Source organism: Pseudophryne corroboree, assembly GCF_028390025.1.
Source record: "Pseudophryne corroboree isolate aPseCor3 chromosome 7 unlocalized genomic scaffold, aPseCor3.hap2 SUPER_7_unloc_4, whole genome shotgun sequence".
NCBI classification, from domain to species: domain Eukaryota; kingdom Metazoa; phylum Chordata; class Amphibia; order Anura; family Myobatrachidae; genus Pseudophryne; species Pseudophryne corroboree.
In genome coordinates, this window is record NW_026967613.1 from 94,042 (window position 1) to 114,644 (window position 20,603).

General features: G+C 34.8%; 3 non-coding genes across 3 annotated transcripts; all 3 read left to right on the forward strand.

Moving 5' to 3' along the window:
* The first annotated feature begins 6,117 nt into the window (after positions 1–6,117).
* Positions 6,118–6,191, forward strand: TRNAS-ACU (transfer RNA serine (anticodon ACU)). Its single transcript has one exon. It is a non-coding gene; the product is annotated as a tRNA-Ser (tRNA).
* A 4,603-nt stretch (positions 6,192–10,794) lies between these two features.
* Positions 10,795–10,868, forward strand: TRNAS-ACU (transfer RNA serine (anticodon ACU)). The gene has a single exon. It is a non-coding gene; the product is annotated as a tRNA-Ser (tRNA).
* Positions 10,869–15,460: 4,592 nt separating this feature from the next.
* TRNAS-ACU (transfer RNA serine (anticodon ACU)) lies at positions 15,461–15,534 on the forward strand. The gene has a single exon. It is a non-coding gene; the product is annotated as a tRNA-Ser (tRNA).
* Positions 15,535–20,603: the final 5,069 nt, after the last annotated feature.

Here is a 20,603-nt window from a genome sequence, read left to right on the forward strand (position 1 = left end):
AAATGTATATAGCAAAGGATAGTTTCAATCTGCCTACCTCTGGGTTATGGGCCCAGCATGCTTCCATTGCAGTACTTTGCTGCACATGTAAGTGCAAGAGATCCTGAAGCACTCAGTCATCATGGGAAAGTACCAATGTGTTTCTTCGTTGGTTGATGGAAGAAACATCTTACAAAAACTCTCCAGATTATTGACTTTTTAAAGTTTTTCTAGGAAACGTTCTAGATGTATGCTTATTAGCCTTTGTCAGTATGTACTTTTTGCAAAGTGTCTCTGTGGCGCAATCAGTTAGTGAGTCCGGCTACTAACCAAAAGGTTGGTGGTTCAATCCCACCCAGGGACGTAATTGACCTTGTTATCAGATTTTGGTGATCTTTAAGTAGACAAGTCAAAATTTCAAACCCCCTCTTATGGTGTAGGGTACCTGGCCTTCTCTGATGTAATCAGAGTTAGATTTGATTCATTGATTTTATAAAAACAGCTAGGAAGCACAATTTAGCAGTCGGTTGCAGAGAAAAAGAAATATGCTGGCAAAAAAAATCAAATTGAGTGATTAAACAGCTCTTCATTTTCTGGCTTTATTTTTATGCTAACAAATTTGTTCTCTGAAAAGTGTCCACAAAGCCAAGTCTCTGATTAACACCTTTGTAGGGATGGTTTTTCACCTATTGCTAAATTAAACTTGCTTCATTGGAAAGGCAGCAAGATGCATCCTCATTTCAATGTCTACTGAAATAATACAGGTTGACACCAGGAAACATTAACGCCACTGCATCCTTGCTGCTTTCTCATGTAGAAGTCTGTTTAATGTGAAAACAAGGTGATATCTAATTAGCACACTGGTAAGGAATTAAGAAAATCTTTATTTAAGGGTGAAGATGTTTCTCACAAAATCGTTGCCCCAATGCATCATTGAAATTCAAGCTGGAAAGATGATTTTAATATATCACTTGTACATTTTGTATTGCTCTTCTGGTGACAATGTAGTTTGTTTTTGTCAATTACCCTTTTAATAATAGGGTAAAGAAAATTAAGTGGATTTTTTAAAGAAAACTATACTGTCAATTTACTATTAAAACAAATTAAAATGGTAAAAGTTATTGTACTTTAAGTAAAAATAAAAGAGCAAAAATATCAATCACAGTTTTGATTACTTAAATTAACAAAAAAAAATGCATATAGCAAAGGATAGTTTCAATCTGCCTACCTCTGGGTTATGGGCCCAGCATGCTTCCATTGCAGTACTCTGCTGCACATGTAAGTGCAAGAGATCCTGAAGCACTCAGTCATCATGGGAAAGTACCAATGTGTTTCTTTATTTGTTGATGGAAGAAACATCTTACAAAAACTCTCCAGATTATTGACTTTTTAAAGTTTTTCTAGGAAACGTTCTAGATGTATGCTTATTAGCCTTTGTCAGTATGTACTTTTTGTGAAGTATCTCTGTGGCGCAATCGGTTAGTGTATCCGGCTACTAGCTAAAAGGTTGGTGGTTCAATCCCACCCAGGGACGTAATTGACCTTGTTATCAGATTTTGGTGATCTTTAAGTAGACAAGTCAAAATTTCAAACCCCTTGTTATGGTGTAGGGTACCTGGCCTTTTCTGATGTAATCAGAGTTAGATTTGATTCAGTGATTTAATAAAAACAGCTAGGAAGCACAATTTAGCAGTGGGTTGCAGAGAAAAAGAAATATGCTGGCAAAAAAAATCCAATTGAGTGATTAAACAGCTCTTCATTTTCTGGCTTTATTTTTATGCTAACAAATTTGTTCTCTGAAAAGTGTCCACAAAGCCAAGTCTCTGATTAACACCTTTGTAGGGATGGTTTTTCACCTATTACTAAATTAAACTTGCTTCATTGGAAAGGCAGCAAGATGCATCCTCATTTCAATGTCTACTGAAATAATACAGGTTGACACCAGGAAACATTAATGCCACTGTATCCTTGCTGCTTTCTCATGTGGAAGTCTGTTTAATGTGAAAACAAGGTGATATCTAATTAGCACACAGGTAAGGAATTAAGAAAATCTTTATTTAAGGGTGAAGATGTTTCTCACAAAATTGTTGCCCCAATGCATCATTGAAATTCAAGCTGGAAAGATGATTTTAATATATCACTTGTATATTTTGTATTGCTCTTCTGGTGACAATGTAGTTTGTTTTTGTCAATTACCATTTTAATAATAGGGTAAAGAAAATTAAGTGGATTTTTAAAAGAAAACAATACTGTCAATATACTATTAAAACAAATTAAAATGGTAAAAGTTATTGTACTTTAAGTAAAAATAAAAGAGCCAAAATATCAATCCCAGTTTTGGATTACTTTAATTAACAAAAAAAAAATGCATATAGCAGAGGATAGTTTCAATCTGCCTACCGCTGGGTTATGGGCCCAGCATGCTTCCATTGCTGTACTCTGCTGCACATGTAAGTGCAAGAGATCCTGAAGCACTCACTCATCATGGGAAAGTACCAATGTGTTTCTTCGTTGGTTGATGGAAGAAACATCTTACAAAAACTCTCCAGATTATTGACTTTTTAAAGTTTTTCTAGGAAACGTTTTAGATGAATGCTTATTAGCCTTTGTCAGTATGGACTTTTGCAAAGTGTCTCTGTGGCGCCATCAGTTAGTGTGCATGGCTATTAACCAAAAGGTTGGTGGTTCAATCCCACCCAGGGACGTAATTGACTTTGTTATCAGATTTTGGTGATCTTTAAGTAGACAAGTCAAAATTTCAAATCCCCCTGTTCTGGTGTAGGGTACCTGGCCTTCTCTGATGTAATCAGAGTTAGATTTGATTCAGTGATTTTATAAAATCAGTTAGGAAGCACAATTTAGCAGTGGGTTGCAGAGAAAAAGAAATATGCTGGCAAAAAAAATCCAATTGAGTGATTAAACAGCTCTTAATTTTCTGGCTTTATTTTTATGCTAACAAATTTGTTCTCTGAAAAGTGTCCACAAAGCCAAGTCTCTGATTAACACCTTTGTAAGGATGGTTTTTAACCTATTACTAAATTAAACTTGCTTCATTGGAAAGGCAGCAAGATGCATCCTCATTTCAATGTCTACTGAAATAATACAGGTTGACACCAGGAAACATTAACGCCACTGCATCCTTGCTGCTTTCTCATGTGGAAGTCTGTTTAATGTGAAAACAAGGTGATATCTAATTAGCACACAGGTAAGGAATTAAGAAAATCTTTATTTAAGGGTGAAAATGTTTCTCACAAAATCGTTGCCCCAATGCATCATTGAAATTCAAGCTGGAAATATGATTTTAATATATCACTTGTACATTTTGTATTGCTCTTCTGGTGACAATGTAGTTTGTTTTTGTCAATTACCATTTTAATAATAGGGTAAAGAAAATTAAGTGGATTTTTGAAAGAAAACAATACTGTCAATATACTATTAAAACAAATTAAAATGGTAAAAGTTATTGTACTGTAAGTAAAAATAAAAGAGCCAACATATCAATCCCAGTTTTGGAATACTTTAATTAACAAAAACAAATGCATATAGCAGAGGATAGTTTCAATCTGCCTACCTCTGGGTTATGTGCTCAGCATGCTTCCATTGCTGTACTCTGCTGCACATGTAAGTGCAATAGATCCTGAAGCACTCACTCATCATGGGAAAGTACCAATGTGTTTCTTCGTTGGTTGATGGAAGAAACATCTTACAAAATCTCTCCAGATTATTGACTTTTTAAAGTTTTTCTAGGAAACGTTTTAGATGAATGCTTATTAGCCTTTGTCAGTATGGACTTTTGCAAAGTGTCTCTGTGGCGCAATAAGTTAGTGTGCACGGCTATTAACCAAAAGGTTGGTGGTTCAATCCCACCCAGGGACGTAATTGACCTTGTTATCAGATTTTGGTGATCTTTAAGTAGACAAGTCAAAATTTCAAATCCCCCTGTTCTGGTGTAGGGTACCTGGCCTTCTCTGATGTAATCAGAGTTAGATTTGATTCAGTGATTTTATAAAAACAGCTAGGAAGCACAATTTAGCAGTGGGTTGCAGAGAAAAAGAAATATGCTGGCAAAAAAAATCCAATTGAGTGATTAAACAGCTCTTAATTTTCTGGCTTTATTTTTATGCTAACAAATTTGTTCTCTGAAAAGTGTCCACAAAGCCAAGTATCTGATTAACACCTTTGTAAGGATGGTTTTTAACCTATTACTAAATTAAACTTGCTTCATTGGAAAGGCAGCAAGATGCATCCTCATTTCAATGTCTACTGAAATAATACAGGTTGACACCAGGAAACATTAACGCCACTGCATCCTTGCTGCTTTCTCATGTGGAAGTCTGTTTAATGTGAAAACAAGGTGATATCTAATTAGCACACAGGTAAGGAATTAAGAAAATATTTAAGGGTGAAAATGTTTCTCACAAAATCGTTGCCCCAATGCATCATTGAAATTCAAGCTGGAAATATGATTTTAATATATCACTTGTACATTTTGTATTGCTCTTCTGGTGACAATGTAGTTTGTTTTTGTCAATTACCATTTTAATAATAGGGTAAAGAAAATTAAGTGGATTTTTGAAAGAAAACAATACTGTCAATATACTATTAAAACAAATTAAAATGGTAAAAGTTATTGTACTGTAAGTAAAAATAAAAGAGCCAACATATCAATCCCAGTTTTGGAATACTTTAATTAACAAAAACAAATGCATACAGCAGAGGATAGTTTCAATCTGCCTACCTCTGGGTTATGTGCTCAGCATGCTTCCATTGCTGTACTCTGCTGCACATGTAAGTGCAATAGATCCTGAAGCACTCACTCATCATGGGAAAGTACCAATGTGTTTCTTCGTTGGTTGATGGAAGAAACATCTTACAAAAACTCTCCAGATTATTGACTTTTTAAAGTTTTTCTAGGAAACGTTTTAGATGAATGCTTATTAGCCTTTGTCAGTATGCACTTTTGCAAAGTGTCTCTGTGGCGCAATCAGTTAGTGTGTATGGCTATTAACCAAAAGGTTGGTGGTTCAATCCCACCCAGGGACGTAATTGACCTTGTTATCAGATTTTGGTGATCTTTAAGTAGACAAGTCAAAATTTCAAACCCCCTCTTATGGTGTAGGGTACCTGGCCTTCTCTGATGTAATCAGAGTTAGATTTGATTCAGTGATTTTATAAAAACAGCTAGGAAGCACAATTTAGCAGTGGGTTGCAGAGAAAAAGAAATATGCTGGCAAAAAAATCCAATTGAGTGATTAAACAGCTCTTCATTTTCTGGCTTTATTTTTATGCTAACAAATTTGTTCTCTGAAAAGTGTCCACAAAGCCAAGTCTCTGATTAACACCTTTGTAAGGATGGTTTTTCACCTATTACTAAATTAAACTTGCTTCATTGGAAAGGCAGCAAGATGCATCCTCATTTCAATGTCTACTGAAATAATACAGGTTGACACCAGGAAACATTAACGCCACTGCATCCTTGCTGCTTTCTCATGTAAAAGTCTGTTTAATGTGAAAACAAGGTGATATCTAATTAGCACACAGGTAAGGAATTAAGAAAATCTTTATTTAAGGGTGAAAATGTTTCTCACAAAATCGTTGCCCCAATGCATCATTGAAATTCAAGCTGGAAAGATGATTTTAATATATCACTTGTACATTTTGTATTGCTCTTCTGCTGACAATGTAGTTTGTTTTTGTCAATTACCATTTTAATAATAGGGTAAAGAAAATTAAGTGGATTTTTAAAAGAAAACAATACTGTCAATATACTATTAAAACAAATTAAAATGGTAAAAGTTATTGTACTTTAATGAAAAATAAAAGAGCAAAAATATCAATCCCAGTTTTGGATTACTTTAATTAACAAAAAAAATGCATATAGCAGAGGATAGTTTTAATCTGCCTACCTCTGGGTTATGGGCCCAGCATGCTTCCATTGCAGTACTCTGCTGCACAAGTAAGTGCAAGAGATCCTGAAGCACTCACTCATCATGGGAAAGTACCAATGTGTTTCTTCGTTGGTGGATGGAAGAAACATCTTACAAAAACTCTCCAGATTATTGACTTTTTAAAGTTTTTCTAGGAAACATTTTAGATGAATGCTTATTAGTATTTGTCAGTATGTACTTTTTGCAAAGTGTCTCTGTGGCACAATCGGTTAGTGTGTCCGGCTACTAACCAAAAGGTTGGTGGTTCAATCCCACCCAGGGACGTAATTGACCTTGTTATCAGATTTTGGTGATCTTTAAGTAGACAAGTCAAAATTTCAAATCCCCTCTTATGGTGTAGGGTACCTTGCCTTCTCTGATGTAATCAGAGTTAGATTTGATAAAGTGATTTTATAAAAACAGCTAGGAAGCACAATTTAGCAGTGGGTTGCAGAGAAAAAGAAATATGCTGGCAAAAAAATCCAATTGAGTGATTAAACAGCTCTTCATTTTCTGGCTTTATTTTTATGCTAACAAATTTGTTCTCTGAAAAGTGTCCACAAAGCCAAGTCTCTGATGAACACCTTTGTAAGGATGGTTTTTCACCTATTACTAAATTAAACTTGCTTCATTGGAAAGGCAGCAAGATGCATCCTCATTTCAATGTCTACTGAAATAATACAGGTTGACACCAGGAAACATTAACGCCAATGCATCCTTGCTGCTTTCTCATGTGGAAGTCTGTTTAATGTGAAAACAAGGTGATATCTAATTAGCACACAGGTAAGGAATTAAGAAAATCTTTATTTAAGGGTGAAGATGTTTCTCACAAAATCGTTGCCCCAATGCATCATTGAAATTCCAGCTGGAAAGATGATTTTAATATATCACTTGTACATTTTGTATTGCTCTTCTGGTGACAATGTAGTTTGTTTTTGTCAATTACCATTTTAATAATAGGGTAAAGAAAATTAAGTGGATTTTTGAAAGAAAACAATACTGTCAATATACTATTAAAAAAAATTAAAATGGTAAAAGTTATTGTACTTTAAGTAAAACATAAAATAGCTAACATATCAATCCCAGTTTTGGATTACTTTAATTAACAAAAAAAATGCATATAGCAGAGGATAGTTTCAATCTGCCTACCTCTGGGTAATGGGCCCAGCATGCTTCCATTGCAGTACTCTGCTGCACATGTAAGTGCAAGAGATCCTGAAGCACTCACTCATCATGGGAAAGTACCAATGTGTTTCTTCGTTGGTTGATTTAAGAAAATTCTTACAAAAACTCTCCAGATTATTGACTTTTTAAAGTTTTTCTATGAAACGTTCTAGATGAATGCTTATTAGCCTTTGTCAGTATGTACTTTTTGCAAATTGTCTCTGTGGCGCAATCAGTTAGTGTGTCTGGCTACTAACCAAAAGGTTGGTGGTTTAATCCCACCCAGGGACATAATTGACCTTGTGATCAGGTTTTGGTGATATTTAAGTAGACAAGTCAAAATTTCAAACCCCCTCTTATGGTGTAGGGTACCTGGCCTTTTCTGATGTAATCAGAGTTAGATTTGATTCAGTGATTTTATAAAAAACAGCGAGGAAGCACAATTTAGCAATGGGTTGCAGAGAAAAAAAATATGATGGCAGAAAAATCCAATTGAGTGATTAAACAGCTCTTCATTTTCTGCCTTTATTTTTATGCTAACAAATTTGTTCTCTAAAAAGTGTCCACAAAGCCAAGTCTCTGATTAACACCTTTGTAGGGATGGTTTTTCACCTATAACTAAATTAAACTTGCTTCATTGGAAAGGCAGCAAGATGCATCCTCATTTCAATGTCTACTGAAATAATACAGGTTGACACCAGGAAACATTAACGCCACTGCATCCTTGCTGCTTTCTCATGTAGAAGTCTGTTTAATGTGAAAACAAGGTGATATCTAATTAGCACACAGGTAAGGAATTAAGAAAATCTTTATTTAAGGGTGAAGATGTTTCTCACAAAATCGTTGCCCCAATGCATCATTGAAATTCAAGCTGGAAAGATGATTTTAATATATCACTTGTACATTTTGTATTGCTCTTCTGGTGACAATGTAGTTTGTTTTTGTCAATTACCCTTTTAATAATAGGGTAAAGAAAATTAAGTGGATTTTTTAAAGAAAACTATACTGTCAATATACTATTAAAACAAATTAAAATGGTAAAAGTTATTGTACTTTAAGTAAAAATAAAAGAGCAAAAATATCAATCCCAGTTTTGATTACTTAAATTAACAAAAAAAATGCATATAGCAAAGGATAGTTTCAATCTGCCTACCTCTGGGTTATGGGCCCAGCATGCTTCAATTGCAGTACTCTGCTGCACATGTAAGTGCAAGAGATCCTGAAGCACTCACTCATCATGGGAAAGTACCAATGTGTTTCTTCGTTGGTTGATGGAAGAAACATCTTACAAAAACTCTCCAGATTATTGACTTTTTAAAGTTTTTCTAGGAAACGTTCTAGATGTATGCTTATTAGCCTTTGTCAGTATGTACTTTTTTGCAAAGTGTCTCTGTGGCGCAATCGGTTAGTGTGTCCGGCTACTAACCAAAAGGTTGGTGGTTCAATCCCACCCAGGGACGTAATTGACCTTGTGATCAGATTTTGGTGATCTTTAAGTAGACAAGTCAAAATTTCAAATCCCATCTTATGGTGTAGGGTACCTGGCCTTCTCTGATGTAATCAGAGTTAGATTTGATTCATTGATTTTATAAAAACAGCTAGGAAGCACAATTTAGCAGTGGGTTGCAGAGAAAAAGAAATATGCTGGCAAAAAAAATCCAATTGAGTGATTAAACAGCTCTTCATTTTCTGGCTTTATTTTTATGCTAACAAATTTGTTCTCTGAAAAGTGTCCACAAAGCCAAGTCTCTGATTAACACCTTTGTAGGGATGGTTTTTCACCTATTACTAAATTAAACTTGCTTCATTGGAAAGGCAGCAAGATGCATCCTCATTTCAATGTCTTCTGAAATAATACAGGTTGACACCAGGAAACATTAACGCCACTGCATCCTTGCTGCTTTCTCATGTAGAAGTCTGTTTAATGTGAAAACAAGGTGATATCTAATTAGCACACAGGTAAGGAATTAAGAAAATCTTTATTTAAGGGTGAAAATGTTTCTCACAAAATCGTTGCCCCCAATGCATCATTGAAATTCAAGCTGGAAAGATGATTTTAATATATCACTTGTACATTTTGTATTGCTCTTCTGGTGACAATGTAGTTTGTTTTTGTCAATTACCATTTTAATGATAGGGTAAAGAAAATTAAGTGGATTTTTAAAAGAAAACAATACTTTCAATATACTATTAAAACAAATTAAAATGGTAAAAGTTATTGTACTTTAATGAAAAATAAAGAGCAAAAATATCAATCCCAGTTTTGGATTACTTTAATTAACAAAAAAAATGCATATAGCAGAGGATAGTTTTAATCTGCCTACCTCTGGGTTATGGGCCCAGCAAGCTTCCATTGCAGTACTCTGCTGCACATGTAAGTGCAAGAGATCCTGAAGCACTCACTCATCATGGGAAAGTACCAATGTGTTTCTTCGTTGGTGGACGGAAGAAACATCTTACAAAAACTCTCCAGATTATTGACTTTTTAAAGTTTTTCTAGGAAACGTTTTAGATGAATGCTTATTAGCCTTTGTCAGTATGGACTTTCGCAAAGTGTCTCTGTGGCGCAATCAGTTAGTGTGTACTGCTATAAACCAAAAGGTTGGTGGTTCAATCCCACCCATTGACGTAATTGACCTTGTTATCAGATTTTGGTGATCTTTAAGTAGACAAGTCAAAATTTCAAATCCCCTCTTATGGTGTAGGGTACCTGGCCTTCTCTGATGTAATCAGAGTTAGATTTGATTCAGTGATTTTATAAAAACAGCTAGGAAGCACAATTTAGCAGTGGGTTGCAGAGAAAAAGAAATATGCTGGCAAAAAAATCCAATTGAGTGATTAAACAGCTCTTCATTTTCTGGCTTTATTTTTATGCTAACAAATTTGTTCTCTGAAAAGTGTCCACAAAGCCAAGTCTCTGATGAACACCTTTGTAAGGATGGTTTTTCACCTATTACTAAATTAAACTTGCTTCATTGGAAAGGCAGCAAGATGCATCCTCATTTCAATGTCTACTGAAATAAAACAGGTTGACACCAGGAAACATTAACGCCAATGCATCCTTGCTGCTTTCTCATGTGGAAGTCTGTTTAATGTGAAAACATGGTGATATCTAATTAGCACACAGGTAAGGAATTAAGAAAATCTTTATTTAAGGGTGAAGATGTTTCTCACAAAATCGTTGCCCCAATGCATCATTGAAATTCAAGCTGGAAAGATGATTTTAATATATCACTTGTACATTTTGTATTGCTCTTCTGGTGACAATGTAGTTTGTTTTTGTCAATTACCATTTTAATAATAGGGTAAAGAAAATTAAGTGGATTTTTGAAAGAAAACAATACTGTCAATAAACTATTAAAACAAATTAAAATGGTAAAAGTTATTGTACTTTAAGTAAACATAAAATAGCTAACATATCAATCCCAGTTTTGGATTACTTTAATTAACAAAAAAAATGCATATAGCAAAGGATAGTTTCAATCTGCCTACCTCTGGGTTATGGGCCCAGCATGCTTCAATTGCAGTACTCTGCTGCACATGTAAGTGCAAGAGATCCTGAAGCACTCACTCATCATGGGAAAGTACCAATGTGTTTCTTCGTTGGTTGATTTAAGAAAATTCTTACAAAAACTCTCCAGATTATTGACTTTTTAAAGTTTTTCTAGGAAACGTTCTAGATGAATGCTTATTAGCCTTTGTCAGTATGTACTTTTTGCAAATTGTCTCTGTGGCGCAATCGGTTAGTGTGTCTGGCTACTAACCAAAATGTTGGTGGTTCAATCCCACCCAGGGACATAATTGACCTTGTGATCAGGTTTTGGTGATATTTAAGTAGACAAGTCAAAATTTCAAACCCCCTCTTATGGTGTAGGGTACCTGGCCTTCTCTGATGTAATCAGAGTTAGATTTGATTCAGTGATTTTATAAAAAAACAGCTAGGAAGCACAATTTAGCAATGGGTTGCAGAGAAAAAAAATATGCTGGCAGAAAAATCCAATTGAGTGATTAAACAGCTCTTCATTTTCTGCCTTTATTTTTATGCTAACAAATTTGTTCTCTAAAAAGTGTCCACAAAGCCAAGTCTCTGATTAACACCTTTGTAGGGATGGTTTTTCACCTATAACTAAATTAAACTTGCTTCATTGGAAAGGCAGCAAGATGCATCCTCATTTCAATGTCTACTGAAATAATACAGGTTGACACCAGGAAACATTAACGCCACTGCATCCTTGCTGCTTTCTCATGTAGAAGTCTGTTTAATGTGAAAACAAGGTGATATCTAATTAGCACACAGGTAAGGAATTAAGAAAATCTTTATTTAAGGGTGAAGATGTTTCTCTCAAAATCGTTGCCCCAATAACTCATTGAAATTCAAGCTGGAAAGATCACTTGTACATTTTGTATTGCTCTTCTGGTGACAATGTAGTTTGTTTTTGTCAATTACCCTTTTAATAATAGGGTAAAGAAAATTAAGTGGATTTTTTAAAGAAAACTATATTGTCAATATACTATTAAAACAAATTAAAATGGTAAAAGTTATTGTACTTTAAGTAAAAATAAAAGAGCAAAAATATCAATCCCAGTTTTGATTACTTAAATTAACAAAAAAAAATGCATATAGCAAAGGATAGTTTCAATCTGCCTACCTCTGGGTTATGGGCCCAGCATGCTTCCATTGCAGTACTCTGCTGCACATGTAAGTGCAAGAGATCCTGAAGCACTCACTCATCATGGGAAAGTACCAATGTGTTTCTTCGTTGGTTGATGGAAGAAACATTTTACAAAAACTCTCCAGATTATTGACTTTCTAAAGTTTTTCTAGGAAACGTTCTAGATGTATGCTTATTAGCCTTTGTCAGTATGTACTTTTTTGCAAAGTGTCTCTGTGGCGCAATCGGTTAGTGTGTCCGGTTACTAACCAAAAGGTTGGTGGTTCAATCCCACCCAGGGACGTAATTGACCTTGTTATCAGATTTTGGTGATCTTTAAGTAGACAAGTCAAAATTTCAAACCCCCTGTTATAGTGTAGGGTACCTGGCCTTCTCTGATGTAATCAGAGTTAGATTTGATTCATTGATTTTATAAAAACAGCTAGGAAGCACAATTTAGCAGTGGGTTGCAGAGAAAAAGAAATATGCTGGCAAAAAAAATCCAATTGAGTGATTAAACAGCTCTTCATTTTCTGGCTTTATTTTTATGCTAACAAATTTGTTCTCTGAAAAGTGTCCACAAAGCCAAGTCTCTGATTAACACCTTTGTAGGGATGGTTTTTCACCTATTACTAAATTAAACTTGCTTCATTGGAAAGGCAGCAAGATGCATCCTCATTTCAATGTCTACTGAAATAATACAGGTTGACACCAGGAAACATTAACGCCACTGCATCCTTGCTGCTTTCTCATGTAGAAGTCTGTTTAATGTGAAAACAAGGTGATATCTAATTAGCACACAGGTAAGGAATTAAGAAAATCTTTATTTAAGGGTGAAGATGTTTCTCACAAAATCGTTGCCCCAATGCATCATTGAAATTCAAGCTGGAAAGATGATTTTAATATATCACTTGTACATTTTGTATTGCTCTTCTGGTGACAATGTAGTTTGTTTTTGTCAATTACCCTTTTAATAATAGGGTAAAGAAAATTAAGTGGATTTTTTAAAGAAAACTATACTGTCAATATACTATTAAAACAAATTAAAATGGTAAAAGTTATTGTACTTTAAGTAAAAATAAAAGAGCAAAAATATCAATCCCAGTTTTGATTACTTAAATTAACAAAAAAAATGCATATAGCAAAGGATAGTTTCAATCTGCCTACCTCTGGGTTATGGGCCCAGCATGCTTCAATTGCAGTACTCTGCTGCACATGTAAGTGCAAGAGATCCTGAAGCACTCACTCATCATGGGAAAGTACCAATGTGTTTCTTCGTTGGTTGATGGAAGAAACATCTTACAAAAACTCTCCAGATTATTGACTTTTTAAAGTTTTTCTAGGAAACGTTCTAGATGTATGCTTATTAGCCTTTGTCAGTATGTACTTTTTTGCAAAGTGTCTCTGTGGCGCAATCGGTTAGTGTGTCCGGCTACTAACCAAAAGGTTGGTGGTTCAATCCCACCCAGGGACGTAATTGACCTTGTGATCAGATTTTGGTGATCTTTAAGTAGACAAGTCAAAATTTCAAATCCCCTCTTATGGTGTAGGGTACCTGGCCTTCTCTGATGTAATCAGAGTTAGATTTGATTCATTGATTTTATAAAAACAGCTAGGAAGCACAATTTAGCAGTGGGTTGCAGAGAAAAAGAAATATGCTGGCAAAAAAAATCCAATTGAGTGATTAAACAGCTCTTCATTTTCTGGCTTTATTTTTATGCTAACAAATTTGTTCTCTGAAAAGTGTCCACAAAGCCAAGTCTCTGATTAACACCTTTGTAGGGATGGTTTTTCACCTATTACTAAATTAAACTTGCTTCATTGGAAAGGCAGCAAGATGCATCCTCATTTCAATGTCTTCTGAAATAATACAGGTTGACACCAGGAAACATTAACGCCACTGCATCCTTGCTGCTTTCTCATGTAGAAGTCTGTTTAATGTGAAAACAAGGTGATATCTAATTAGCACACAGGTAAGGAATTAAGAAAATCTTTATTTAAGGGTGAAAATGTTTCTCACAAAATCGTTGCCCCCAATGCATCATTGAAATTCAAGCTGGAAAGATGATTTTAATATATCACTTGTACATTTTGTATTGCTCTTCTGGTGACAATGTAGTTTGTTTTTGTCAATTACCATTTTAATGATAGGGTAAAGAAAATTAAGTGGATTTTTAAAAGAAAACAATACTTTCAATATACTATTAAAACAAATTAAAATGGTAAAAGTTATTGTACTTTAATGAAAAATAAAGAGCAAAAATATCAATCCCAGTTTTGGATTACTTTAATTAACAAAAAAAATGCATATAGCAGAGGATAGTTTTAATCTGCCTACCTCTGGGTTATGGGCCCAGCATGCTTCCATTGCAGTACTCTGCTGCACATGTAAGTGCAAGAGATCCTGAAGCACTCACTCATCATGGGAAAGTACCAATGTGTTTCTTCGTTGGTGGACGGAAGAAACATCTTACAAAAACTCTCCAGATTATTGACTTTTTAAAGTTTTTCTAGGAAACGTTTTAGATGAATGCTTATTAGCCTTTGTCAGTATAGACTTTCGCAAAGTGTCTCTGTGGCGCAATCAGTTAGTGTGTACTGCTATAAACCAAAAGGTTGGTGGTTCAATCCCACCCATTGACGTAATTGACCTTGTTATCAGATTTTGGTGATCTTTAAGTAGACAAGTCAAAATTTCAAATCCTCTCTTATGGTGTAGGGTACCTGGCCTTCTCTGATGTAATCAGAGTTAGATTTGATTCAGTGATTTTATAAAAACAGCTAGGAAGCACAATTTAGCAGTGGGTTGCAGAGAAAAAGAAATATGCTGGCAAAAAAATCCAATTGAGTGATTAAACAGCTCTTCATTTTCTGGCTTTATTTTTATGCTAACAAATTTGTTCTCTGAAAAGTGTCCACAAAGCCAAGTCTCTGATGAACACCTTTGTAAGGATGGTTTTTCACCTATTACTAAATTAAACTTGCTTCATTGGAAAGGCAGCAAGATGCATCCTCATTTCAATGTCTACTGAAATAAAACAGGTTGACACCAGGAAACATTAACGCCAATGCATCCTTGCTGCTTTCTCATGTGGAAGTCTGTTTAATGTGAAAACATGGTGATATCTAATTAGCACACAGGTAAGGAATTAAGAAAATCTTTACTTAAGGGTGAAGATGTTTCTCACAAAATCGTTGCCCCAATGCATCATTGAAATTCAAGCTGGAAAGATGATTTTAATATATCACTTGTACATTTTGTATTGCTCTTCTGGTGACAATGTAGTTTGTTTTTGTCAATTACCATTTTAATAATAGGGTAAAGAAAATTAAGTGGATTTTTGAAAGAAAACAATACTGTCAATAAACTATTAAAACAAATTAAAATGGTAAAAGTTATTGTACTTTAAGTAAACATAAAATAGCTAACATATCAATCCCAGTTTTGGATTACTTTAATTAACAAAAAAAATGCATATAGCAAAGGATAGTTTCAATCTGCCTACCTCTGGGTTATGGGCCCAGCATGCTTCAATTGCAGTACTCTGCTGCACATGTAAGTGCAAGAGATCCTGAAGCACTCACTCATCATGGGAAAGTACCAATGTGTTTCTTCGTTGGTTGATTTAAGAAAATTCTTACAAAAACTCTCCAGATTATTGACTTTTTAAAGTTTTTCTAGGAAACGTTCTAGATGAATGCTTATTAGCCTTTGTCAGTATGTACTTTTTGCAAATTGTCTCTGTGGCGCAATCGGTTAGTGTGTCTGGCTACTAACCAAAATGTTGGTGGTTCAATCCCACCCAGGGACATAATTGACCTTGTGATCAGGTTTTGGTGATATTTAAGTAGACAAGTCAAAATTTCAAACCCCCTCTTATGGTGTAGGGTACCTGGCCTTCTCTGATGTAATCAGAGTTAGATTTGATTCAGTGATTTTATAAAAAACAGCTAGGAAGCACAATTTAGCAATGGGTTGCAGAGAAAAAAAATATGCTGGCAGAAAAATCCAATTGAGTGATTAAACAGCTCTTCATTTTCTGCCTTTATTTTTATGCTAACAAATTTGTTCTCTAAAAAGTGTCCACAAAGCCAAGTCTCTGATTAACACCTTTGTAGGGATGGTTTTTCACCTATAACTAAATTAAACTTGCTTCATTGGAAAGGCAGCAAGATGCATCCTCATTTCAATGTCTACTGAAATAATACAGGTTGACACCAGGAAACATTAACGCCACTGCATCCTTGCTGCTTTCTCATGTAGAAGTCTGTTTAATGTGAAAACAAGGTGATATCTAATTAGCACACAGGTAAGGAATTAAGAAAATCTTTATTTAAGGGTGAAGATGTTTCTCTCAAAATCGTTGCCCCAATGCCTCATTGAAATTCAAGCTGGAAAGATCACTTGTACATTTTGTATTGCTCTTCTGGTGACAATGTAGTTTGTTTTTGTCAATTACCCTTTTAATAATAGGGTAAAGAAAATTAAGTGGATTTTTTAAAGAAAACTATATTGTCAATATACTATTAAAACAAATTAAAATGGTAAAAGTTATTGTACTTTAAGTAAAAATAAAAGAGCAAAAATATCAATCCCAGTTTTGATTACTTAAATTAACAAAAAAAAATGCATATAGCAAAGGATAGTTTCAATCTGCCTACCTCTGGGTTATGGGCCCAGCATGCTTCCATTGCAGTACTCTGCTGCACATGTAAGTGCAAGAGATCCTGAAGCACTCACTCATCATGGGAAAGTACCAATGTGTTTCTTCGTTGGTTGATGGAAGAAACATTTTACAAAAACTCTCCAGATTATTGACTTTCTAAAGTTTTTCTAGGAAACGTTCTAGATGTATGCTTATTAGCCTTTGTCAGTATGTACTTTTTTGCAAAGTGTCTCTGTGGCGCAATCGGTTAGTGTGTCCGGTTACTAACCAAAAGGTTGGTGGTTCAATCCCACCCAGGGACGTAATTGACCTTGTTATCAGATTTTGGTGATCTTTAAGTAGACAAGTCAAAATTTCAAACCCCCTGTTATAGTGTATGGTACCTGGCCTTCTCTGATGTAATCAGAGTTAGATTTGATTCATTGATTTTATAAAAACAGCTAGGAAGCACAATTTAGCAGTGGGTTGCAGAGAAAAAGAAATATGCTGGCAAAAAAAATCCAATTGAGTGATTAAACAGCTCTTCATTTTCTGGCTTTATTTTTATGCTAACAAATTTGTTCTCTGAAAAGTGTCCACAAAGCCAAGTCTCTGATTAACACCTTTGTAGGGATGGTTTTTCACCTATTACTAAATTAAACTTGCTTCATTGGAAAGGCAGCAAGATGCATCCTCATTTCAATGTCTACTGAAATAATACAGGTTGACACCAGGAAACATTAACGCCACTGCATCCTTGCTGCTTTCTCATGTAGAAGTCTGTTTAATGTGAAAACAAGGTGATATCTAATTAGCACAAAGGTAAGGAATTAAGAAAATCTTTATTTAAGGGTGAAAATGTTTCTCACAAAATCGTTGCCCCCAATGCATCATTGAAATTCAAGCTGGAAAGATGATTTTAATATATCACTTGTACCTTTTGTATTGCTCTTCTGGTGACAATGTAGTTTGTTTTTGTCAATTACCATTTTAATAATAGGGTAAAGAAAATTAAGTGGATTTTTAAAAGAAAACAATACTTTCAATATACTATTAAAACAAATTAAAATGGTAAAAGTTATTGTACTTTAATGAAAAATAAAGAGCAAAAATATCAATCCCAGTTTTGGATTACTTTAATTAACAAAAAAAATGCATATAGCAGAGGAAAGTTTTAATCTGCCTACCTCTGGGTTATGGGCCCAGCATGCTTCCATTGCAGTACTCTGCTGCACATGTAAGTGCAAGAGATCCTGAAGCACTCACTCATCATGGGAAAGTACCAATGTGTTTCTTCGTTGGTGGATGGAAGAAACATCTTACAAAAACTCTCCAGATTATTGACTTTTTAAAGTTTTTCTAGGAAACGTTTTAGATGAATGCTTATTAGCCTTTGTCAGTATGGACTTTTGCAAAGTGTCTCTGTGGCGCAATCAGTTAGTGTGTACGGCTATAAACCAAAAGGTTGGTGGTTCAATCCCACCCATTGACGTAATTGACCTTGTTATCAGATTTTGGTGATCTTTAAGTAGACAAGTCAAAATTTCAAATCCCCTCTTATGGTGTAGGGTACCTTGCCTTCTCTGATGTAATCAGAGTTAGATTTGATTCAGTGATTTTATAAAAACAGCTAGGAAGCACAATTTAGCAGTGGGTTGCAGAGAAAAAGAAATATGCTGGCAAAAAAATCCAATTGAGTGATTAAACAGCTCTTCATTTTCTGGCTTTATTTTTATGCTAACAAATTTGTTCTCTGAAAAGTGTCCACAAAGCCAAGTCTCTGATGAACACCTTTGTAAGGATGGTTTTTCACCTATTACTAAATTAAACTTGCTTCATTGGAAAGGCAGCAAGATGCATCCTCATTTCAATGTCTACTGAAATAATACAGGTTGACACCAGGAAACATTAACGCCAATGCATCCTTGCTGCTTTCTCATGTGGAAGTCTGTTTAATGTGAAAACAAGGTGATATCTAATTAGCACACAGGTAAGGAATTAAGAAAATCTTTATTTAAGGGTGAAGATGTTTCTCACAAAATCGTTGCCCCAATGCATCATTGAAATTCAAGCTGGAAAGATCACTTGTACATTTTGTATTGCTCTTCTGGTGACAATGTAGTTTGTTTTTGTCAATTACCCTTTTAATAATAGGGTAAAGAAAATTAAGTGGATTTTTTAAAGAAAACTATATTGTCAATATACTATTAAAACAGAGGGTTTGAGTTTGCCTGCACTGCTACAGTTGATTTCATTAAATCATGTTGAGCCAACAGTATCAGAGTGTCATGAATTTATTACAATGAAACAAGAGATTTCTATATATGTTGGCGGTGCGACCCCAGAGGTATTAAATATGTTTGTAGAAAAGGGAATTGGTCCCTCCAAAGAAATGGGGAACCAAAGAGAAAAAGCCTCTTTGTGGGTGCACTCTTTCAAAAACAATATATATATATATTATCTTTCAATATTTATTGTGTAAAAAATTATACTTTATTTCGACAATTAAAAATGATGTGTATAGAAAAAAGGGCAAAAATACCTATTGGTATACCCTATAGAACAGATAAATAAGGTACAAAGGTGATTATGTCTCATATAATAAGCTCCTCCAAAATAACAATGTATCTCAAAAGATTCTTTGTAATAGTTTGTAGCAACCCCTGTATATAGTGGTGTGTTTTAGAGTGAGGGCAATAATACCAAAACTCTTAACACGGGATGCGATTTAATAAAATCTGAAATGGAGGAGAGTTGATTAATTACAAGCTAGGCGAAAATTTATATGCTGATAACTTAAGTAGGCAAAAAAGGATTATATAGCACTAATATGCTTATTACTGTACTTGTAAAGTATTACACAGTGATATTAAATGTTACACAATAAATGTCAGAAGTAACAAGTCCCACAGTAGGAAGCCGTAACTGACAATCGTTGAATTAGATACTATATTTGTATCAATTTGTCTCGCTAATGCGTACAACGAATACTGTCTGCTAAATCAGGTGTAACAAATATTGATTTTCACTGCAAGGATGATTATGCTAAAAAACCAGAACTGGTATATTAATTGGTTAACATTGACCTTGTAATAATAAAGGTGAGTATTGGAAAGTACCCGTGCCGTTGATCCACTGACTTCTGCTGCCTTCCCATGTGTGAAAAAGGTGTCACAGTGAATGGGAGGTGAGAGAGTCAGCGGCCGGAGCGGGTATGAAGGAAGACAGTGGCGTTACTTGCTGTTGTCGGGAAACGGAGAGGGGTTATCCTGATAACAATATTGTCATTGCAGGAAGAAACCCACTCCCGTCCCGCAATGAGTGCGCGCCGAAATACCTCTGATTAAGAGAGGGTCCTGCTGTTGTAGCCCCCGTGGATATCCTTGCTTGAGAAGCGTGTAAGGAGTTTTGCCTACGAATCCGGGTCCGTGAACGTTACACGGGATTCCCGGAAAGACGTCAGAATGACGTCAGAGTGTTTGAGAAGCGGACGTACGTTTCACCCTAGCCGGGTAATTCAACGATTGTCAGTTACGGCTTCCTACTGTGGGACTTGTTACTTCTGACATTTATTGTGTAACATTTAATATCACTGTGTAATACTTTACAAGTACAGTAATAAGCATATTAGTGCTATATAATCCTTTTTTGCCTACTTAAGTTATCAGCATATAAATTTTCGCCTAGCATGTAATTAATCAACTCTCCTCCATTTCAGATTTTATTAAATCGCATCCCGTGTTAAGAGTTTTGGTATTATTGCCCTCACTCTAAAACACACCACTATATACAGGGGTTGCTACAAACTATTACAAAGAATCTTTTGAGATACATTGTTATTTTGGAGGAGCTTATTATATGAGACATAATCACCTTTGTACCTTATTTATCTGTTCTATAGGGTATACCAATAGGTATTTTTGCCCTTTTTTCTATACACATCATTTTTAATTGTCGAAATAAAGTATAATTTTTTACACAATAAATATTGAAAGATAACATATATATATATATATTGTTTTTGAAAGAGTGCACCCACAAAGAGGCTTTTTCTCTTTGGTTCCCCATTTCTTTGGAGGGACCAATTCCCTTTTCTACAATATACTATTAAAACAAATTAAAATGGTAAAAGTTATTGTACTTTAAGTAAAAATAAAAGAGCAAAAACATCAATCCCAGTTTTGATTACTTAAATTAACAAAAAAAAATGCATATAGCAAAGGATAGTTTCAATC